Source organism: Oncorhynchus mykiss, chromosome 14, assembly GCF_057628025.1.
Source record: "Oncorhynchus mykiss isolate SJ-2025 chromosome 14, ASM5762802v1, whole genome shotgun sequence".
NCBI lineage: Eukaryota > Metazoa > Chordata > Actinopteri > Salmoniformes > Salmonidae > Oncorhynchus > Oncorhynchus mykiss.
The window spans coordinates 6681008-6705773 of record NC_143035.1 but is presented as its reverse complement, the minus strand read 5'-3'; the positions used below and the strand labels follow the sequence as shown (position 1 = coordinate 6705773).

At 42.0% G+C, this 24766-nt stretch overlaps 2 protein-coding genes across 3 annotated transcripts in view; one reads left to right on the top strand and one right to left on the bottom strand.

Annotated features, from left to right (window-relative positions):
• The window catches only part of LOC110488624 (homeobox protein CHOX-CAD2), a 34547-nt gene that overhangs the window by 8779 nt on the left and 1002 nt on the right, over positions 1-24766 (bottom strand). The gene's annotated exons all lie outside the window — the stretch shown is intronic.
• pdgfrb (platelet-derived growth factor receptor, beta polypeptide) overlaps positions 6132-24766 on the top strand; it is a 61296-nt gene continuing 42661 nt past the window's right edge. Inside the window, exon 1 of one of the 2 annotated variants that reach the window (XM_021560906.3) lies at positions 6132-6905. The gene's annotated coding sequence lies outside the window, so the exon portion shown is untranslated. The remainder of the gene's footprint in view (positions 6906-24766) is intronic. The other variant, XM_021560909.3, reaches the window with a different exon arrangement.

Here is a 24766-nt window from a genome sequence, read left to right as displayed (position 1 = left end):
TAATACTGTCAAAGTACACAGTTACAGTGCCTTGCGAAAGTATTCGGCCCCCTTGAACTTTGCGACCTTTTGCCTCATTTCAGGCTTCAAACATAAAGATATAAAACTGTATTTTTTTGTGAAGAATCAACAACAAGTGGGACACAATCATGAAGTGGAACAACATTTATTGGATATTTCAAACTTTTTTAACAAATCAAAAACTGAAAAATTGGGCGTGCAAAATTATTCAGCCCCTTTACTTTCAGTGCAGCAAACTCTCTCCAGAAGTTCAGTGAGGATCTCTGAATGATCCAATGTTGACCTAAATGACTAATTATGATAAATACAATCCACCTGTGTGTAATCAATTCTCCGTATAAATGCACCTGCACTGTGATAGTCTCAGAGGTCCGTTAAAAGCGCAGAGAGCATCATGAAGAACAAGGAACACACCAGGCAGGTCCGAGATACTGTTGTGAAGAAGTTTAAAGCCGGATTTGGATACAAAAAGATTTCCCAAGCTTTAAACATCCCAAGGAGCACTGTGCAAGCGATAATATTGAAAAGGAAGGAGTATCAGACCACTGCAAATCTACCAAGACCTGGCCGTCCCTCTAAACTTTCAGCTCATACAAGGAGAAGACTGATCAGAGATGTAGCCAAGAGGCTCATGATCACTCTGGATGAACTGCAGAGATCTACAGCTGAGGTGGGAGACTCTATCCATAGGACAACAATCAGTCGTATATTGCACAAATCTGGCCTTTATGGAAGAGTGGCACGAAGAAAGCCATTTCTGAAAGATATCCATAAAAAGTGTCATTTAAAGTTTGCCACAAGCCACCTGGGAGACACACCAAACATGTGGAAGAAGGTGCTCTGGTCAGATGAAACCAAAATTGAACTTTTTGGCAACAATGCAAAACGTTATGTTTGGCGTAAAAGCAACACAGCTGAACACACCATCCCCACTGTCAAACATGGTGGTGGCAGCATCATGGTTTGGGCCTGCTTTTCTTCAGCAGGGACAGGGAAGATGGTTAAAATTGATGGGAAGATGGATGGAGCCAAATACAGGACCATTCTGGAAGAAAACCTGATGGAGTCTGCAAAAGACCTGAGACTGGGACGGAGATTTGTCTTCCAACAAGACAATGATCCAAAACATAAAGCAAAATGTACAATGGAATGGTTCAAAAATAAACATATCCAGGTGTTAGAATGGCCAAGTCAAAGTCCAGACCTGAATCCAATCGAGAAACTGTGGAAAGAACTGAAAACTGCTGTTCACAAATGCTCTCCATCCAACCTCACTGAGCTCGAGCTGTTTTGCAAGGAGGAATGGGAAAAAAAATTCAGTCTCTCGATGTGCAAAACTGATAGAGACATACCCCAAGCGACTTACAGCTGTAATCGCAGCAAAAGGTGGCGCTACAAAGTATTAACTTAAGGGGGCTGAATAATTTTGCACGCCCAATTTTTCAGTTTTTGATTTGTTAAAAAAGTTTGAAATATCCAATAAATGTCGTTCCACTTCATGATTGTGTCCCACTTGTTGTTGATTCTTCACAAAAAAATACAGTTTTATATCTTTATGTTTGAAGCCTGAAATGTGGCAAAAGGTCGCAAAGTTCAAGGGGGCCGAATACTTTCGCAAGGCACTGTACATTGACAACATGCCTAAACATTTTGACAACCTTGTTCGTGAACAAAGACTTGATGACTTATCATTCTGATGACACTGACATGATCATTGGCATGAATATTTACTTTTGAGAGATGTACTAAGGATTTTTAGTGACTGACTAACTTTAGAAACATATCTATTGTATATTGCAGTTTGTACAAATTGTTCTGAGAAATACACTTATTATTTTGCACATGTTAGGGATGATGTGAAAAATGCACCAAAGCGACTGAGAAAAACTGTAAAGCATCGATTATATGCAACGCAGGACACGCTAGGATGAACTAGTAATATCATCAACCATAACTACTGATTATGATTGATTGATTGTTTTTCATAAGATAAGTTTAATGCTAGCTAGCAACTTACCTTGGCTTCTACTGCATTTGCGTAACAGGCAGGCTCCTCGTGGAGGGCAATGTAATCAGGTGGTTAGAGCGTTGGACTAGTTAACTGTAAGGTTGCAAGATTGGATCCCACGAGCTGACAAGGTGAAAATCTGTCGTTCTGCCCCTGAACAAGGCAGTTAATCCACCGTTCCTAGGCGGTCATTGAAAATAAGAATGTGTTCTTGACTGACTTGCCTAGTTAAATAAAGCTAAAAAAAAATTACGATTTCCGATTGTTATGAAAACTTTAAATCGGCCCTAATTTATCGCCCATTCCGATTAATCGGTCGACCTCTACTGTAAATCCCACTTTCTCTACCACTTCTAATGTAAAGAATAGCCTGTTAAGTAGAGCTTTTGTGGAGAGGGTGTTTTCAGCACTGGTATCTTGTTGGACTGTGTAGGACCACACATATCTTGTTCGTTGTTGCTGCAAACAAGACAGACAGACAAACAGACATACATACAAACAGATGGGAAGACAGACAGACAGACAGAGACAGAGAGACAGACAGACAGACAGACAGACAGACAGACAGACAGGCAGGCAGACAGACAGACAGACAGACAGACAGACAGACAGACAGACAGACAGACAGACAGACAGACAGACAGACAGACAGACAGACAGACAGACAGACAGGAATGCTAAGCAGGCACACGCACGCACGCACGAAGCATGCACACTTCAGCTCAACAGGCAAGTCTGTCCATTGCACAACACAGGTTCCAGACATAAGCTTTGAGCAAAGCCAACTGTCTGAGCTTTAGGTAAGTCTAAAACTCTATTATAGCTCCCTGAAAAAAGTCTCAAACATCTGCAGAAAAGTTTCAAACCACAAAACGCTTTAAATAGAACATACTGCATATAGACAGCTGAGTTAAAGGAACTTGACTCTCGCTCTGTGCCAGAAATAAGAATCAGACTTTTTCTAATTCAAAGGTAGATTGAATTGTCTCTGTGGTTAAGTGTAGTAGTCCACCATAAACAGTATAGCATTTCACTACTGTACGTCTTGTAGACACATAAAGTGTAACTGGGGAAGTAATCAAAGAGTTCTAGCCTCTTTGGGCCACTTGTGAGACACTTACACGTGTCAGGAGCACTGCCTCTGGGCAGTTATGAGTTGTTATGCGTCCCCAGGCAGACCCAATGCTTTGATGTTCACCAGCCTCCTCCTGGAGTGAAAGATACTGTGGACTTAAGTCACTGTCACACCCTGACCTTAGTTATCTTTGTTTTCTATATTATTTTGGTCAGGTCAGGGTGTGACTAGGGTGGGTATGTTAGTTTTTGTATTGTCTAGGGGGTTTTGTATATATAGGGGTTTTGTAAGTCTAGGTATATGTAGGTCTATGGTGGCCTGAATTGGTTCCCAATCAGAGGCAGCTGTTAATCGTTGTCTCTGATTGGGGACTATATTTAGGTAGCCATTTCCATAGGGTATTTGTGGGTTCTTATTCTATGTTAGTTGCCTGTCTGCACTTCTCATATTTAGCTTCACGGTTCATTTTGTTCAGTGTTCTTTCTTAATTAAAGAAGAATGTATGCATATCACGCTGCGCCTTGGTCTCCTCCATACAACGACCCTGACAGTCACAGCTTGAGGCAACCTGTGGCCTACAGCAGGGGCGTCATGATCCCAAAAAAATCTGAGGGGGCACAAAATACGTGAGAATCGCTAGTGGGTGGACACCGGTAAAGTGGAAGATTTTGCATTTTTCAAACACCTGAAACCTATCTAGAGCCATTACGCTTAATGTCTAATTACGCATGTCTAAGCATACCTCTTGAGCTGTCTGTATCCTGAGTGGGTGTCCTTTTTAAAGAAACGAAATATGTTTCTCTGCATCTCTGCTATTATCTGCCCCCTGTGGGCATGATGCCTCTGGCCTACTGGGCCTCGCTAAATGCTGTGTCATCTATTCTTACGATGTCATGTAATACTTTATTATGCAATGCTAAATGTGGTTGCTTGAAGTGTATCCCACAGATCGTTTCACAAACCTCAAACAAGCAAGTCATTGATAACGTCATAACAATTATCTTTAAGTGTTTAATTGAGGCCAGTATTCATTCTTATACAGCATAATTCTCCCTTACTGTAACTACTGATGAGGATGGCCCAATTTCAGACTCTACACACATAAACCAATATATAGTAGGCAGAACTGCATGGCACCTTATCCCAGCTCGAATTAGTCATTTATTTCCATACTAAGCCTTCTATATTGTCACACACTGATCCGTTTCACCTGTCTTTGTGATTGTCTCCACCCTCCTCCAGGTGCCGCCCATCTTCCCCATTATCCCCTGTGTATTTATACCTGTGTTCTCTGTTTGTCTGTTGCCAGTTCGTCTTGTTTGTTCAAGTCAACCAGTGTTTTGTGTCTCAGCTCCTGCTTTTTCCAGTCTCTCTTTTCTCGCCGCTGCTGTTTTTGACCCTTGCCTGTCCTGACTCCAAGCCCACCTGCCTGACCACTCTGCCTGTCTGCCGAACTGTACCTTTGCCCCCCTCTGGTTTACCGACCTCTGCCTTACCCGGACCTGAGCCTGCCTGCCGACCGGTACCGTTGCCTCACCTCCGGTTTGCTGACCCCTGCCTGCTTTGACCTATCTCTTGCCTGCCCCTGTTGGAATATTAAACTATTGTTTATTCGACGTGGTCTGCATCTGGGTCTTACCTTCATACCTGATTTATATATGGGGTTTGACATTTTCCCTTTAACTACAAAACAAAACATATCCTCTCTTGACCACTCCCTAGACTACTTCCACTGTTGTGCCATTGTAAAAGCCATCCCCCCTTAAGTGAGGCTATGTCAATATGACTGTCGATAATTCACCAGGCCTCCCAACAACACATATGTGTCCCAGTCAGTCCATTGGCATTCTTAGCCTAGCCAGTCATAAGGCTTAGACTGACATATTTCTACCGTGATGGTCTGTCCCAAAAGAATAGCCGGCCTGTTTTTAATTGGAGGATGTTTAGACTGTTTGTCTTAGCTCCCGTCATCCTCATAGATAAGAGTATATGGGGAAGCAGTGAGTACTGTACAGCAGCCATGGTGTTACTATTACTGCTATTTTAAATGAGGATAGTTTCTACATCTGGTACAGTAGATGAAGAAGCAACAGCTGTAGCAGAGGGCTAATTTTACAGTGATAGAAGTTTAAGTAATTGATGTGGTAGTGGCAGCAGTGCAGCGATCTATGCAATGTTTCTACTGCACTATGTGCTCACTTTGGGCTTGTAGAGAACATGATAATATATATTCTAAAGTATTACAGTCGATTACTATTGCATTAGTATAAAACTGTGAGGTGGGCCCCACTATGCTCTGACTGGCAGCTCCTGTTCTGAAGACTATGCTGTTTTCCCCTCTGAACTCCATGTGTTGTGTTGTAACTGCCCTCTTATCTAACTACTGGGCACTCTACATCCCTCGAACTGCTGCTGCTGGGCATTCACATTGACTCAAACAATTAAAGGAGAGTATGGTTCAATTTGCCCCCTCATCGCTAACTCTCTGTCCCCCCTGTTCCCTCTCAGGAGGCCCTCTCTAATAGAAAGAAAGGCCTGAGTCAGCTGCTGGCTGGCGTTATGAATTTTCAGGCCATCCACTCATATCCTGGGAGAGGAGAAATTAGGAATCTGGCCAAGATTGAAAACAGGCTTGGGCAAGGACATTGAAAACACAGAGAGAGAGATATTCTTTCAAATTGAAAGCAGAGCTCCTTTGCACAGTACAAACCTGCTGTTTTCTCTCACTCTTTCACACTTTGTGTAGATGAGGTGATTAATACTGAACGTGAAGCTGGGTTATGTTACTAAGTGAAAGACTTGTTTTTAGTTTATTTTCTATAGCCTAGCACAGGCTTGCCAAAACATGTTTTCTCCTGGAATTGTCCCTTTCTCTCACTTTGTTGTGCTTGTTTTGAGTCTTAGATGCAGATGCAGTCCGGTCCTGTTGCTAGTAGTGACTGTCGGAACTGCTTCAGTTCAGTTACACCTCACACAAATCACATCGGTGGTGAACCTTAGAACAACAAACACAACCTGATCCATCTGTTTGACTCTCCGTCTTCCCCCTCTGTCTACCCCTCTTCTCGCTCTCGATCTTGCTCTCGCTCTCTCAATTCAATTTCATTGTCAAATTAAGGGATTAATTGGCATGGGAATCACATGTTAACAATGCAAAAGGAATTGGAGTAAATAATAAACAGGTGAAGTTAATAATACATCTCTCTCTCTCTCTCCTTCTCTCTCTCCTTCTCTCTCTCTCTCTCTCTCTCTCTCTCTCTCTCTCTCTCTCTCTCTCTCTCTCTCTCTCTCTCTCTCTCTCTCTCTCTCTCTCTCTCTCCATGTGTCAAAGCTTCAGCAGTGGTGGTTCAGGAGCACTGGCAGTCTCTTCTGGGTGAGAGACAGTATTTGTTTCTGTTCGCTATTCGGCAGAGCAGTGGGCTGGCTTTATCAGTGTGTGTGAGAAGAGAGCAGAGGAGAGCAGACCAGAAGAGAGGAGACCCCCTGTGCTGTGATTTGACTACATAAACAGAGAGCTCAGAGCCGTACCTCCTCCGGCGGACTCCCAGGACACTGAAGATTAACCCTAAACCCTACAGTTCTGCACTTCAGAGGGATCTAGTCCAACCCTTAAAAACACAATTGGCTGGAGACTGTTACTAGAGACTGTTACTCTGAAGGCAACCAACCAACTGGATAGAGCACGTCTTTGACAGAAAGAGAGAGTGAGAGAGCGAGAGAGAGAACTAGACACACTCACAGAGATTGAGACTTGATCATGTTTTAGGAGCCAAGACACAGCCGAGAACTGGTACACTGAAGGTAAGAGGGTTTTGTTTCAGCTTGGCTCTTTCTTTTTCTTTCACATTTACAGTTTTTCTGAATAATACATTTTTGGCAGCTTTAATAGAGCCTATTATTTACTACTGGATATGAAAGATGTATAATTTCAATCTGTTGGGGTGAAATCCCACTACGAATAATTAAATTACATGGCTGTCTATCACATGTAGCTGTCCACAACTGGATAATTCCATTTTCCTAACATATTTTTGTTGTTGTAATGATTCATTGGTAATTGATTAATTTAGTTAACTTTGTGTATTTAATGTCATGGAATGGCTTGCCAGACTTACACTATTGTGTGTTTTTTTTGTGTGTGTGTGTTGGTGGTTTGTGCTGTTTAAGATTGAGGAGGATGATTTTATTTTATGAGCATGGCCTTATTTCTACTACTTCATATTGGATGACAGGTCGAGAGACAAATTGGATTAATCAAGGTGATAGAAAGTGACACATTCAATACCGTCTTGCACACTCTTGCCGGCATCCAGCTGATCTATGGCGTAATCATTAGTCCGAACAGTTGCAAACAAGAGTTTCTAGACAAATTCAGGTAGATTCATCCCCATTTTGTTTGCTTCCATTTAAGAAAAGTTTTCCAACAGAATCTGTCAAAAAAGATATACCCCTGATCATCCGCACACACAGTTCCCATTCATAGCAGCCACATACAAAAAGCATCATCACTTTGCTCATTGTGTAAGTCCTTTTATCTACACACTTTCCTCCTCTCACATTTTCCCTTTGCTTGTGGACTTCAATGCACACAAAAAACTTTCCAACCCAAACGTTCATACCATAACTGCAAACCAGTAGACACAGCCTAAATCATTGTCGCCATATTGGCTAACGTCATAGTCAACATGGCTTCTAAACCAACTACAATCACACAGTACAGTGTACATACAGCAAGCAGTTTAGGAGTTACACAGGTGGGACGAGGTGGCAGTAAATTATTAAAACCAAAAGCCTGACCCTGACTTGGAAGAGTTCCAGTGTTGGATAGCCTTAGCCAGCTAGCTAACATAAATAGCATTCCTCTCTGTTTGAGCCGGGTGTTTGGAAAGCTAAATTAGCTAGCTGCATTATCTAGCTAAGAAAGTGAAAGTGAAAAAAAAATGAAAATATAGCTATTTATCTCTATCGCAGCTACTTCTCCTTAATTTTTGAAGCAATGAATTTGTTCAAAACTGTTCAACTATTGTCTTTGTCTCTCTCACCACATTTTATGCACTGCACTGCAGTGCTAGCTAGCTGTAGTTTATGCTTTCATTACTAGATTAATTCTCTGATTCTTTGATTGTGTGAACAACATGTCAGTTCATGCTGCAAGAGATCTGATAGGTTGTAGGATATTCTCCGGATGTCGTCATATTACTGTGTAAGTCTATGGAAGGGCGTGAGAACCATGAGCCTCCTAGATTTTGCATTGAAGTCAATTTACCCAGAGGAGGTCGGAAAATAACAGTCCTCTGGCTACACCATGGTGCTACCCCAGAGAGTGCTGTTGAGGCTACTGTAGACCTTCATGTGTGTTGACAAGTGAATACACTGATTATAGAAAATATTAAGAACACCTCCTCTTTCCATGACATAGACTGACCAGGTGAATCCAAGTGAAAGCTATGACCCTCTCATTGGTGTCACTTGTTAAATCCACTTCAATCAGTGTGGATGAAGGGGAGGAGATAGGTTAAGAAAGGATTTTTAAACCTTCAGATGATTGAGACATGAATTGTGTATGTGTGCCACTCAGAGGGTGAATGGGCAAGACAAAAAATGTAAGTGCCTTTTGAACAGGGTATGTTAGTAGGTGCCAGGCGCACTGGTTTGAGTCAAGAACTGCAACATGGATTTTTTATGCTCAACAATTTTCTGTGTGTATCGAGAATGGTCCACCACCCAAAGGACATCCAGCCAACTTGACGCAACTGTGGGAAGCATTGGAGTCCACTTGGGCCAACATCCCAGTGGAACACTTTCTACACCTTGTAGAGTCCATGTACCGACAGGGATGTTCTGAGGGCAAAAGAGGTGGTGCAACTCTTACACACATGCACACGTGCAAGTGCACACACACACACGCACACACACACACACACACACACACTCTGACACTTTGTGCGTCGGTGCTAAAGGGGCTATTTGTACAGCTTTCTCAACTCACCCTTGGTGAACCACTGGTCCTCACCAGTGAACCATTGATGCCCTGCAGCCCTGGTGAATGACCTTTACAGACTCAATCTTCTACGCATAGACAGGGGAGCCACTGACAGCCATGGAGCCATTATCATAGCATAGCATCATTCACGTCATAGGAGTCTTCAGTTGAGGATACAACTCTGTGTTTTGTTTTAACCACATACACAAATACAAACAGATGTAGGATCTTAATTTGACTATTGTCACAGCAAACTAATCCCGCAGCAACCGGATTTAAATGTTAAATCCATTATTTTGCTTGATGGGTGGTTAAAAAGTAGGCCACATGAAAAGTGCAATACTGTTAATATAATCGTGTGTTAGTGTTTTCAGTGAATGTATATACATCAAAAAGCTAATTTACATTTCCTGTGGTGCAGGAAAAATCACAGGAACAAAAGAGTGATCAAATTAAGATCCTACTGTACATCTAAGTATTATACATTATACTATACTCCAATTTAGCCTAGTCCTAGACTGAAACAGGATGTGAATTCTCCATTGAAAAGGCTTCTTAGTTCTAGACAAGGCTTAATCTGGGGATTTTTTTGCTTTGTCATTGGTGAGCATGTGTCATTTGTAAACCAATGAGTTGTATCTGTGTCAGCTGAGCAGAAAAGAGAGAGAGAGGCAGACATTTCTACCAACATACTCTACTCTCTGACATCCTCACAGACAGACTTAATCACTGTGGATGTTTCAGTTATTGAGCTGGCATACATATTACATACCGTGGGGTTATAGCAGTCATTTAATCTCATAACAAAGACATGTGTGGCATGTTGATCTTTCATCCAACAGATGTTGTGGACCTGAGACTGATGTTCTATGACTATGGTCAGATGCTAGAAGCCTTTGGTATACCAATGCTCTGGCAATGGGTTGGTTTAGGTTGTAGAGCCACAAACAGACAATGCTCCCGCACTGTAATGCAGATGGATCTGTTTGATACAACCGATGTCAGCAGGACATGTGGTTTACTGTTCACTCCTCATATCTGTCTCTTCTCCTCTGAAGCACAGTTTTACTTTTATCATGTGTAACCATCTTGTCACAAGCTGTTTTGAATGTACATAAGACATATATAGCCTGTTCTAATGATCTTTAAAAATTATGTTCGTACCATTGTTTTATGTATCGCTTTATAATTGCCATTCTAAGTCGTTCGGAAGTTTAATTTTAGGCAAGTTTGGAACATTGTGGGGATTTTCTTAGTGTGTCAGGGGGCTGGTATGTTGGATAGAAAGAGAGTTCTCCCTGTGCTGTTGTAGTGCTACAGCCTTCTCCCCTCCCCTCCTTTCCTCTCCTCTCGTCTCCTCTCCTGTCCCCTCCCTTCCCCTCTCGTCTTCTCTGTCTGGCAGTAAAACTAATCCTTTCGCTGTCATCAGCCGTGTCCTGGCTCTCAGAGCTGCCTGCATGCCAGCCAAAGTGAGAAATGCGATTCACGTTATGACCATGCAGAAGACATGCAGTGTATCTGATTAAACAGGCGGCTCACAGGCACTAGCCCATACGGTTTGAAGTACCAGTGTGGTAACTTATAGCTACAGGCTTTGCAGCACATTGAATAAGGCCTATGATTTGATCTTTTCAATCCAAAGTCATAAGTGTTTGGAATCAAGCACAGGCACTAATGCTGTTTAGATTTGTTACTAATAAATCAGAATTCTCTCAAATAATTGTATTTAAGTGGCCTTCATGAATAGATCAAATAGTATACCTGCTTTAGAGATCATACAATGATTACAGAGTTGGCCAAGCGTTGTCCGGGTTAGGTAAGGGTTTGGCCGAGGTAGGCCGTCATTGTAAAATAAGAATTTGTTCTTAACTGAATTGCCAAGTTAAAATAAAGTTTAAATTAAATACAAATAATAAAGGGTTTAAACCTGGCACTTAGCTCTCCTTCTTGAAGTGTTGCCATTCTAACTTGTACTACAGCTATAGTAAATATAGAGATCAACACTGAAAAGCTACATCTTCGTGCTATTGTCAGAACACATTATATAAATAGTTTACCAGTCAGTGGTCAATAATCCATTGATTCCTTATGTATCATCCTTATAATTCTGGACCAAGAAATAGCCACTGTAGTAAGGCCATTGGTGGCTGAAACAGCCTGCTACTCAAAGCCTCCCTCTTTCTCATCCTCCTCCACCTCTCCCCCTTCCTCCACCTTGATGCAAACCATGCCACTGACAGAGTCATTAGAACATAGAACACTTAATGAGTTGTGAGGAGTGCTGGGCTAATACATCCTGTCCAGGTCTGGCCTGCACCACTCCTCCCCCTCCCACCTCCCACTCAACAACACTACAAGAAGCAGCTGCATCATATCTGAGAGAGGGTGTGAGCGCTATTCAGCCAGCCACTCTCTTTGGAGGACAATAGAAGGGTTTCGTAAAAGCTTCGTAACAGAGTAATAAGGCTTCATAAGAAAGTGAAGCGCATCCCAGGAGGTCAAATGTATTGACAGCGAGAATTCGTCATAACAGTGTCACAATGAACGTGAATGGTGAATAGAGTCAGTTTGACTATTCAGGCTGTAGTGGGCCCATTGAAAACAATGCTGTTTCCTCTGGTAATGTCCTTGGTCCAACTAAAACATGTCAGGGATTTGTTCTGGTCATACAAACTGGGAAGGAGGGCGAAGGAAAACATGCTGTAGCTCTCAGACGTGATAAGACCTTTCACACGAAGGAAAACAGAGAAAAAATAGTCCTTGGCTAGAGTGAATGTATCTGGCTTGCTACTCTGACTGTGTGAATTTGAAAGATAACCGCTAAACTGATGATACTACAGTGAACAAAACTAGCTTATGTGTAATTACATTTTCCCTCCTTAAAATCATGACTGAAACTACCCATGAGTCTCAGGGATGGAAATAGAAAATCACCACTGTATGAGTATCTCTCATTAAAACACTTATCAACAAACATGAAAATAATAAACTGAAATTCCTCAAAGCAGGGTCAGTTGACCCCCATAGTCCTGACCCCACTGCAAAGCTGCTTTAATGTTCAAACTAACAAACTTTACAAACTTTTTAAAAAATCTCCTTTTCCTTCCTTTTTTCTCTCCCTCTCGGCTGTGTTGTTGGAAGCCGCCAAGGAAAACGAGAGGGATTTAAAGCCAGTCAGAGCTGTAATTGTATTCAGCTGTTTCTTTTTCTCTTTTTCTTTCCTTTTCTTGAGGAGTGTAGGCGTCCTCTATTTCTCACGGGGAAGGGGTGGGTCTGTGGTGTGGGGGGGGGGGGGGGGGGGGGGTCTGCTATTTCCTCAAGTGTTTGAGTTGAGAGGTGGGGATAAGGGTTGGGGGGACATGGGTGTTTTACTTGCCAGATGGGGAGGGTTTAGTGGAGTGGGTTGGGGGTGTAGGGGGAGAGGGTAGGGGACTGGGGCAAGTTGTCAGTGTCTAACCCTCTACATCCGGTATCTTCCCTAGGAGTGGGAAGAGTTCACCAAGGGTTTTCGGTTGTCATTTTACTGGAACTCTGCCCTTCGTCTTTTTATAACATATTATCATTGCCTGGTGATAATACTGGATGTTCTTTTTACTCTATGTCATAGTCACTGGTCTAGATTTTTTGGGGCCTTGATAGTAAAGGACAAACATTTGATTATAGGATAATAGTTTTTATTTTGACAAATGCTTAATGAGACATTGAATAAGAGCTACTTTGTTAAGTGTTTTTTCCCCCTCTTTAAAGCTTTTTAAGCCTTTTCCCTCGTTTAGTTTTCCAAATGAGTTGCAAACGAGATCATTAAACTGATATCAAACGTGAGCCACATCCAACAACTACCACACTTTTTACCACTGGTTTTTACCAGGTCCAGACCCTCAGTTCCCCGCCTCCCCTTAGCCTTCTCAGTATCATTTACAGTTTCATTTAAACAGGATCTAGCCAGAACCCGCAGCTTCCCAAATAAGAAGTCTGACACAGCTCTGTTGAGGTAGGGCCCTTCAGACATCAGTCACTGTTTACCCATGATAATCCAACACCACTGCGTTGCATTTCAAGAAGCGGAGAAAATATAGCAATGGACATTTGCTGTTATATCAGTTTCACTGTAGTTTCCTCTCTCGTTCAATTAACATCTTGTTCTGTGACGATAGTATAGCGATTTAGGGGGAACAGCTGGAGTGGTGTGTGAATCAGCGTCCCCTGGCATACACTTCCCCGTTACCACCTGTGCCATGAAGGTCCAGACCTCTTGGCAGAAGCTGCAGTATACTTACTGTACACACAAGGAAGTTAACTGTTAGTCTATAGCCTCTGTGTGATCCTTACTGAAGGGTCAGTAGTTTAATTGCAGGAAAGCTAAGATCTATTAGCCAAGGTAGCGTGGTGTTGTTCTACAAGGATATAGACTTGGTTGGTTCTATAAACACAGTTCCAGTTCATTTTCCGAAGAGACTGTGACACAGTGTCAGACAAGTTTCAGTAGTGGGAAAACATTTCTGGTATTTCCGCGATGGTGAAGTATTTTTATTTCATCTTTGTTGTCTGGCACATAAAGCTGTTCATGCAGCGACCCTAATAATAAATGAAGAAATAGGTCAATTCAAGAATGTTAAACAACTGTCATGTAGATGCATCTACAGTAGAATACATCTGTGTTCCAGTGACATGTTGTTTACACTTTGGTTGTGGATGGAAAATGCCCAAAGGCTTGAAATGTTACTTATTTCCCCTCTCACAGACTGGAAGATACTCTACTGTATAGACCACACACCCAGTACTAAAATAGAGAAGACTTATGGTTATGCACAGTACAGTTTGCACAATATGCTGAAGATACTATATATCTGGACTGAAATCTCGCAAAACATTCCCTAAACAATATATTACAATATTCTAGAAGTTTTAAATAGCTAGTGCTATCTCGTGAATTTGCAAAGAAGAAATTGGCTAACTTAGCTAACGTTAACGTTGTTAGCTATTTTGGCTATAATGTCTTTACACGTTAGCTAGCTAACGTAGCTAACTAACTTACGCTCTACCACCATCTCTACGATGGACAACATCTTCTCCTCCAGCTGGTCCACATGAATGGTCTAATGAATGGCAGCATTCGCTCGAAACAATGCTTTTAATCATGGCATGGCTGTTCATCGATTACAGCTCAGCATTTAAACCATAGTACCCGCCAAACTTGTCATTAAGCTCGAGACCCTGGGTCTCAACCCCGCCCTGTGCAACTGGGTCCTGGGCCGCCCCCAGGTGGTGAGGGTAGGAAACATCTCCACCCCGCTGATCCTCAACACTGGGGCCCCACAAGGGTGCGTTCTCAGCCCTCCCCTATACTCCCTGTTGACCCATGACTACGTGGCCATGCACGACTCCAACTCAATCATCACGTTTGCAAACGATGACTACGAAAATAACCTCAAACTCAACGTCAACGAAACAAAGGAGATGATCATGGACTTCAGGAAACAGCAGAGGGAGCACCCCCCCTATCCACATCGACGGGACAGTAGTGGAGAAGGTGGGAAGTTTTAAGTTCCTCGGCGTACAGGAGGTTGAAGAAATTTGGCTTGTCACCAAAAACACTCACAAACTTTTACAGATGCACAATCGAGAGCATCCTGTCGGGCTGTATCACTGCCTGGTACGGCAACTGCTCTGTCCACAACCGTAAGGCTCTCCAGAGGGTAGTGAGGTCTGCACAATGCATCACCGGGGGCAAACTATCTGCCCTCCAGTACACCTACACCACCCGATGTCACAGGAAGGCCAAAAAGATCATCAAGGACAACAACCACCCGAGCCACTGCCTGTTCACCCTGTTATCATCCAGAAGGCGAGGTCCATACAGGTGCATCAAAGCTGGGACCGAGAAACTGAAAAACAGCTTCTATCTCAAGTCCATCAGACTGTTAAACAGCCATCACTAACAGAATGGCTGCTGCCAACATACTGACTCAAATCTCTAGCCACTTTAACAATTAAAAATTGGATGTAATAAATGTGTCACTAGTCACTTTATACAATGCCACTTTATTTAATGTTTACATACCCTACATTACTCATCTCATATGTATATACTGTACTCTATATCATCTACTGCATCTTTATATTTACATATTCTTATTCATTCCTTTGCACTTCCTTTAAGGTAGTTGTTGTGAAACTGTTAGATTCCTTGTCAGATATTACTGCACCGTAGGAACTAGAAGCACAAGCATTTTGCTACACTCGCATTAACATCTGCTAACCATGTGTATGTGACCAATAAGATTTGATTTGAGCTCCCTTCTTCTTAGCAGCCAACTTGATGTCGGACTTCTTCTTTACGGCGTCACTGTCCCTTGCCATACCCCCGATGGCAGAGACAGACTCGGCCACTCTCGCCCATCCTCTCTTTTTGGTCTTTGCAGTGACCCCGCAGTTATCAAGTCTCCCCAACAGCAACCTTTTCCTGGCTGCTATTTCCTCCACCATCACTTCAATTTCTTTCCTTGGTTATCAATTTCTGATTTTGATATAGCTAGTCTGATGGCTATAATGTGTGAAACATAACGAAATAACCAAATCCGATCATCCCTGTCACATAGGCTTATTTATTGGTTTCTAATGTCAATGCCACATTAAGAAGATACTTTCGAAGTTCTTAAGAAAGATTTTTACGAAGTTCCTAAGAAAGTTCGTAAATGCAATTCCTATCTTATGAACTTCCTATTTTTTTTCCTTAAACTTCTTACGTTTTTTCATAAGTAATGTTTTGTGAATCCGGCCCCAGGAGTCTTGTCTCAGGAGAGTTTCGTCACTCTGTGAGGAACGATAGAAAAATAGGTTTATTTTAAAAAGGACAATGGATAATTTTTTTCCCACATTCTCATTGTCAGAGACTGACTCTGTTGTCTAAAGAGAACTACACAAAAAGCTGGAGGATGACAATGATGTGTAAACGAAACTATAGCTACCATATTAGTTCTGTGATTTAGAAGATGTCCAATTCATGTATAGTATGACCACTACACTAGTGCTTTCAGAGCATGGTTCCGTAATGGAAGAGTAGACCACAAAATTGGAGAGGTTTGTTTTGTTCAGGACCATGTCCTGCACACGTATTAAGAATAGTGTTGAGTGTTGTGTTGAGTAAGCTTTGTGTCTGTTCTCATATTCCCTTTGTTGTACTGCTCACTTTGTTGTGGTGTTGTGTCATAAACTGTGTTCTGTCCATCAGCATGTCCCTTCTCTGTTTTGTTTGTATCATCTGAGTTTGTGTTCTATCCATTGTTGTGGTATCTCTCATTCTTCTATTCCACATTGTGTTTGATCTTGCTCATTCTGTCCCTAATTTTGTCATGCTTTGTCTTGTGTTTTCCTGTGTACAGTTGTCTGGTCTATGTTAATTTGTCTGTTTGATCCTGTGTTTTGTCTGTGTTGCACTGTGATGCGCTCTTCTGTCTCTGATTGTGATGTGCCATTTTTTGCGTCATTGTGTTGTGTGTCTAGATGTGTTGTGTTGCACTGTACTCTGTATCTGGTTACGTTGTGTTGTGCTTTACTATGTGTCTGGCCAGTGGTCTTGGTGGTCTGCAGCATCATGGTTGAATCACTCCTTCACACCCACACATGGGAGCATGTTTCCCCATACAGGAAGTGAAGACTTTCCAGCTGCGCTCAAATAAGCTTTTTGGACCAAGTGTCTGTCTTTTGTTATTAAATGTATTTTTTATTCTTTCAAACACTGTCTCCCCGCTTCCCCTTGGGACACACTCAGTAAGGCAAATGCTTGGTTGCAAATGTGATTGAGAAAGTGGTTCCCACCTCATGTGCTGACTGCAACATCATAGCCAGATGTCTAACTCAAACACGGACCAGTATGGATAATACCCAGAGATTGAGCATGAAGGCTGCTGAGGAAAGTCAGTTTACACACTAGCTGTGTCCTGCGCGTGGGCCGGGCTGCCTGGGGGGGGTGACACTAAGTGTGGTGGGGTTGGTAGTGAATGTTGGGAAGGGTCATTCAAACATGAGATTTCCAGCATCCCTGGGAAAACTCACGCTCTGAGAACACACTTTTAACCCCCCCCCGGTTACTGTTACAACCTCAACAACATTTTTCCGGAAAGCCCAAATCACCATTCAACCACTGGCAAAATCCCCTCACTGTTTCTAAAACACAATGACATTAAACACATACTACCCCTTGCTAATCGGGAACCTCTTGTGGTGGACTGTCATTACAATTGCTTCACGAAAACCTGGTCAAATTATGTTTGTAGTGTAGCTAGCCACTGAATGGCTCTGAATTCACTGTCATCATGCAGTCAAAGTTATAACCACTTTTGTATCTAAATTAGTGCTCTCAAATCGTCAGATTGGAGTAGTATAATTACCATTGCTAACATTACATTTTGAGAAAACATGTTATATTAAGTGGCTATCTAGCTAGCATTTGGTGGTCAATGAGACTGAGAGCTAGAAAACAACGTAACAAAAGTACAATTTTGGATTTGAAAAATATTCCATCATTTCAGAAAAATATTCCTTCATTTCAGGAATTACAGTATCAAGTACGCCTTTTAATTTTTAAAAGAAAACTCTGTTTTTGCCACAGCCTTAACTGCCATTAATGTGATTTTAAAAGTAGATTTCACCACTGCTCTTTAACTGTATATGTCCATTAATATGTTACTAATATATAATAATATATAATAATTTACTCACTACATGCAAATGCAAGCATTTCTGAATCTTACCGGTAGAAACGGGCCATCTCCATTTACTGGTATAAGCAAACCACAATATACAGAATTCACGATTTCAGGACAAATTGCCACCCCTGCCAAGGTGGATCCATTTGAGAATGGGAGTCAACAGGTATTTAACTAGCTAGCAAACTACATTTGTTTATCTTAACCAAAGTTGAGCTAGCTAGCTTTCATAATATGCTGGCTAGATGTTCCAAAGCAAATCATTGTAATTAGCCAGCTGCTATCTGGTGATGTGATTTGTAACTTTGCAAGCTAACTTTAGCTATGTCAGAGTACGTTAGTTACAGCGTACCGTATCTAACCGTTAGCTAGATAACTACCGCATAGGCTAACGTGACTGGCCTATATGTTCGATTTACAGGGTCTGATCCTATCAACATCTGCAGCAACATCAACATCAAACTCAGCACTAGGAACTAGTGTTTGCTAAATCTTACCAAAGTCACCTTTGCTAAATCTTTCCATGACTCCACGATGATCAAATAAATATACTGGAGCTAGGCGTAAACATGGTCTGTGTCTTGTTGTTGTGTTTATAAGTAGGGTACAACTTCTACTGTAGTTATCTGTATTATGGAGGCGTATTTGATAGTTAATGCGAAGCTTAATTTCTAAATTGGAAAAAATCGAAGTTATTAGTAAGGAGGGGATGGTGTGGGTGACTGACTGGTGTCTGTTGGGGATGGATATTTTGTGGGATGGTTAGTCAGCACGATCTATTGACACGAGGGCGATGGGTGGATAAAGTACCTTGTTTAAATGTGTATTGATGGGGACAAAGTGGTAAAATCTTGGCTAATCACTAACTTGTGTATGTCCTACTGACTAATCCTGCCGCTGATGATGATGACGACCTTGACACCCGCTTTAGTAGTACCGATCCTGTAGACCCATTGGATTTGGATTTTTATTTCACCTTTATTTAACCAGGTAGGCCAGTTGAGAACAAGTTCTCATTTACAACTGTGACCTGGCCAAGATAAAGCAAAGTAGTGCGACAAAAAACAACACAGAGTTACACATAGGATAAATAAAAGTAGAGTCAATAACACAGTAGAAAAATCTACATACAATTGAAGTCGTAAGATTACATACACCTTAGCCAAATAGATTTAAACTCAGCTTTTCACAATTCCTGACATTTAATCCAAGGTAAAATTCCCTGTCTTAGGTCAGTTATTATCACCACTTTATTTTAAGAATGTGAAATGTCAGAATAATAGTAGAGAGAATGATTTATTTATAGATATTTTTTTATTCATCACATTCCCAGTGGGTCAGAAGTTTACATACACTCAATTAGTATTTGGTAGCATTGCCTTTAAATTGTTTAACTTGGGTCAAACGTTTCGGGCAGCCTTCCACAAGCTTCCCACAATAAGTTGGGTGAATTGTGGCCCATTCCTACAGACAAGAGATGGTGTAACTGAGTCAGGTTTGTAGGCCTCCTTGCTCGCACACACTTTTTCAGTTCTGCCCATACATTTTCTATGGGATTGAGGTCAGGGCTTTGTGATGGCCACTCCAATACCTTGACTTTGTTGTCCTTAAGCCATTTTGCCACAACTTTGGAAGTATGCTTGGGGTCATTGTCCATTTGGAAGTGCACCAGTCCCTCCTGAAGCAAAGCACCCCCACAACATTTTTTTTCACCTTTATTTAACCAGGTAAGCTAGTTGAGAACGAGTTCTCATTTGCAACTGTGACCTGGCCAAGATAAAGCATAGCAGTTTGACACATACAACAACACAGAGTTACACATGGAATGAACAAAACATACAGTCATTAATACCGTAGAAAAAAACAAAACAAAGTCTATATACAGTGAGTGCAAATTAGGTCAAATAAGGGAGTTGGTGGCGAAGTAATTACAATATGGCAATTAAACACTGGAATGGTACATGTGCAAAAGATGGATGTGCAAGTAGAGATACTGTGGTGCAAAAGGAGCAAAATAAATAAATACAGTATGGGAATGAGGTAGATAGATGGACTGTATACAGCTGGGCTATGAACAGGTACAGTGATCTGTGAGCTGCTCTGACAGCTGGTTCTTAAAGCTAGTGAGGGAGATCTCCAGCTTTAGTGATTTTTGCAGTTCGTTCCAGTCAGTGGCAGCAGAGAACTAGAAGGAAAGGTGACCAAAGGAGGAATTGGCTTTGGGGGTGACCAGTGAGATATACCTGCTGGAGCGTGTGCTACGAGTGGGTGCTGCTATGGTGACCAGCGAGCTGAGATAGGGCGGGGCTTTACCTAGCAGAGACTTGTAGATAACCTGTAGCCAGTGGGTTTGGCGACGAGTATGAAGCGAGGGCCAGCCAACGAGAGTGTACAGGCCTCAGTGGTGGGTAGTATATGGGGCTTTGGTGACAACAGATAGCACTGTGATAGACTACATCCAGTTTGCTGAGTAGAGTGTTGGAGTCTATTTTATAGATGACATCGCCGAAGTCAAGGATCAGTAGGATGGTCAGCTTTATGTTTGGCAGCATGAGTGAAGGAAGCTTTGTTGCAAAATAGGAAGCCGATTCTAGATAAAATTTTTTATTTGAGATGCTTAATGTGAGTCTGGAAGGAGAGTTTACAGTCTCGCCAGACACCTAGGTATTTGTAGTCAGAAACTCAATGTCATATGACTGGCAAGGAACAAGGCGTATCGCTGTAACCTGGCTGCTGTCATTGCCGGAATGCCTTTCTTTGGACTGAAAATGGAACGCAACGGCTGGTGATCTGTAACCAGTGTGAAACGCTTGCCATATTGGTATGCGTGGAATTTCTTGACGTCCCACACTAGCGTCAGTGCTTCTTTGTTGATTTGTGAGTAGTTTTTCTCTGCATCATTCAATATTCGTGATGCAAATGCAACTGGCCTCTCTGACCCATCTTTCAGTGTGTGTAAAAGGACGGCCCCTAAGCCATAAGGGGACGCATCAGAAGCCAACTTCACTGGCAGTTCAGGGTCGTAATGCATCAGGACCTGTTCAGATGTGATGAGCCGTTTTGCCTCAAGAAGTTTATTTTCACACAGTTCTGTCCACCGCCATGTTCTATTCTTTTCCAGGAGCTGATTTAGAGGCTGGAGTACTGCTGAAAGGTTTGGGAGGAATCTTCTGTAGTAATTGATCAGTCCCGTAAAATATCTCACTTCTGTGATATTTTGTGGTCGTGGTGCCTGTACCACTGCCTCGATTTTGTCTTGTGTTTTGTGCAATTCATTGCGGTCGATTTCATGTCCACAGAAAACAATCTTGTCTTTGAAGAACTCACACTTCTGTACGTTTGCCTGTAGACCATACTCTTTCAGTCTTTTCAGGACCTCTTCCAGGTTAGCCAGGTGCTCTTTGTCGGTGCGTCCTGTTATGATCGTGCCATCCAGGATACACTGGGTTCCTGGGATTCCTTGCAAAATCTGGTCAATTGTTCATTGCCAAATGGCTGGGGCTGATGCAATGCCAAAAAACAGGCGGTTATACCTGTATAGACCTTTGTGTGTGTTTTTTGTCAGGTACTGTTTGGAGCTCTCTTCAACCAGTAGCTGCAGGTAAAGCCTGTTTCCGATCGATTTCACTGAAGTGTTTTCCACCAGCTAGTGCAGCAAAGATGTCATCCAGACCTGGCAGGGGATATTGGTCCACATGCAACATTGAATTCACAGTTACCTTGGTGTCCCCACACATTCTATTAATCTAAATCACTGCCACTGTTCTCTGTTAGTGCATTCACAGACCCTTTAATTTTCTCAGTTTTCCTGTTGTGACTGAATTTTGCTCTGCATGCTCTTTGAATGTGCCCCCTTCTACTGCATTTGTGACAAATTTCGTCTTTGAAACGGCAGTCCTCTGCTCTGTGACCATCTCTGTCACACCTGTTGCATTTGTCGGCCACACGGGGGCGCTGTCGGCTGCGTGAACTTGTGCAGGGAAGTTTGTGATAGGTCAGTATTTATTTTACTTTTCAACTCAAATGCATCTTCAGTCGCGATTTTCATAGCCACAGCAATTTCAACAGCCTTTGCAAACGTGTGCTCATAGAATCAGATCTCACGTTTTTGAATGTGTTCATGTTTCAGTCCACAAACAAATCTATCCCTTAATGTGTCATTTAGGTTCTCTCCAAACTGGCAATGTTCAGACAGTTTCTTCAACTCTGCTACATATGTACTAACACCCTCCCCCTCATTCTGATCTCTCTTGTGGAAACAAAAAAGTTCCGCGATGAGGAGTGGTTTAGGTGATAGGTGATTTTGCAATATCTCCACAATCTCTGTGAATGTTTTATTTGAGGGCTTCAGAGGGGCAGACAGATCTCTTAGCAAACTGTACGTTTTTGGGCCAAATAAACTCAACAACGCTGATACTATTTTGTTATCACCAATGTTGTTTGCAATGAAGTACTGTTCCAGTCGTTCAATGTAAGTTGCCCAGTTTTCTTGCGTGTCATCAAACACATCTATTTTCCCGATGCTAGCCATTCTCTTTACCTCCAGCTCCACGGGTCTTTGATCTGTCACCCCGTTCTCGTCAGCTCTCCCCTCGTCGTCACTAGCTGTTGTGCTACAGGGTCAAAATCTTCCTCTCTTACAGGGTCAAAAACTTCCTCTCTTCCTATGAGCTCCATCTGCATTCGTGATGCACACTGCAGATAATCATCCTCGTCGCCATCGTAGTGTCTTAGCTCTTATTACTTATTTATATAATAAGAAAGACTGAATACAAGAAATTGAACTGGAACTTCACATTTACTAAAACGAGTTAGTACCAGAATAACATAGAACAACACTGAGCATGACCAAGGGTGCTCCATTCTTAAAGGGGACATCAGTAATTAACAGAACCGAACATAACATATACTTTATTTACTTGACCAGGCAAGTCAGTTAAGAACAAATTCTTACTTACAATGACGGCCTACCAGGGAACAGTGGTTTAACTCCCTTGTTCAGGGGCAGAACAACAGATTATTACCTTGTCAGCTCGGGGATTCAATTTAGCAACCTTTCGGTTCCTGGCCAAACGCTCTAACCACCAGGCTACCTGCCGCCCCATATACAGTAAAAGAAAAATATACAACTAACGCCTATAAATACTACAGTTCTACAACGGGACTTGCATACACCATACTTGTTTGGGGTTGCTGCGTGGTATTCGGAGTCACTTTGATACAAGTGAAGATTGTTATGGACCTTTCACATCTCCTCTTGAATTGCAAAAATGGCCCCAACAACACACGCAGGCAAGGGGATTTGGTGTCCTGTGCCTAGCTTCTCTAAAAAACTCAAAAAATAATATAATAATAATAATAATAATAATGTATTTCTACTGTAGCAGCAGGATGCAGAATATTACATATCTCACAAACACACGTTAGCTAGCTAGCTACAGTGCCTTGCGAAAGTATTCGGCCCCCTTGAACTTTGCGACCTTTTGCCACATTTCAGGCTTCAAACATAAAGATATAAAACTGTATTTTTTTGTGAAGAATCAACAACAAGTGGGACACAATCATGAAGTGGAACGACATTTATTGGATATTTCAAACTTTTTTAACAAATCAAAAACTGAAAAATTGGGCGTGCAAAATTATTCAGCCCCCTTAAGTTAATACTTTGTAGTGCCACCTTTTGCTGCGATTACAGCTGTAAGTCGCTTGGGGTATGTCTCTATCAGTTTTGCACATCGAAAGACTGAAATTTTTTCCCATTCCTCCTTGCAAAACAGCTCGAACTCAGTGAGGTTGGATGGAGAGCATTTGTGAACAGCAGTTTTCAGTTCTTTCTACAGATTCTCGATTGGATTCAGGTCTGGACTTTGACTTGGCCATTCTAACACCTGGATATGTTTATTTTTGAACCATTCCATTGTAGATTTTGCTTTATGTTTTGGATCATTGTCTTGTTGGAAGACAAATCTCTGTCTGAGTCTCAGGTCTTTTGCAGACTCCATCAGGTTTTCTTCCAGAATGGTCCTGTATTTGGCTCCATCCATCTTCCCATCAATTTTAACCATCTTCCCTGTCCCTGCTGAAGAAAAGCAGGCCCAAACCATGATGCTGCCACCACCATGTTTGACAGTGGGGATGGTGTGTTCAGCTGTGTTGCTTTTACGCCAAACATAACGTTTTGCATTGTTGCCAAAAAGTTCAATTTTGGTTTCATCTGACCAGAGCACCTTCTTCCACATGTTTGGTGTGTCTCCCAGGTGGCTTGTGGCAAACTTTAAACAACACTTTTTATGGAAATCTTTAAGAAATAGCTTTCTTCTTGCCACTCTTCCATAAAGGCCAGATTTGTGCAATATACGACTGATTGTTGTCCTATGGACAGAGTCTCCCACCTCAGCTGTAGATCTCTGCAGTTCATCCAGAGTGATCATGGGCCTCTTGGCTGCATCTCTGATCAGTCTTCTCCTTGTATGAGCTGAAAGTTTAGAGGGACGGCCAGGTCTTGGTAGATTTGCAGTGGTCTGATACTCCTTCCATTTCAATATTATCGCTTGCACAGTGCTCCTTGGGATGTTTAAAGCTTGGGAAATCTTTTTGTATCCAAATCCGGCTTTAAACTTCTTCACAACAGTATCTCGGACCTGCCTGGTGTGTTCCTTGTTCTTCATGATGCTCTCTGCGCTATTAACGGACCTCTGAGACTATCACAGTGCAGGTGCATTTATACGGAGACTTGATTACACACAGGTGGATTGTATTTATTATCATTAGTCATTTAGGTCAACATTGGATCATTCAGAGATCCTCACTGAACTTCTGGAGAGAGTTTGCTGCACTGAAAGTAAAGGGGCTGAATAATTTTGCACGCCCAATTTTTCAGTTTTTGATTTGTTAAAAAAGTTTGAAATATCCAATAAATGTCGTTCCACTTCATGATTGTGTCCCACTTGTTGTTGATTCTTCACAAAAAA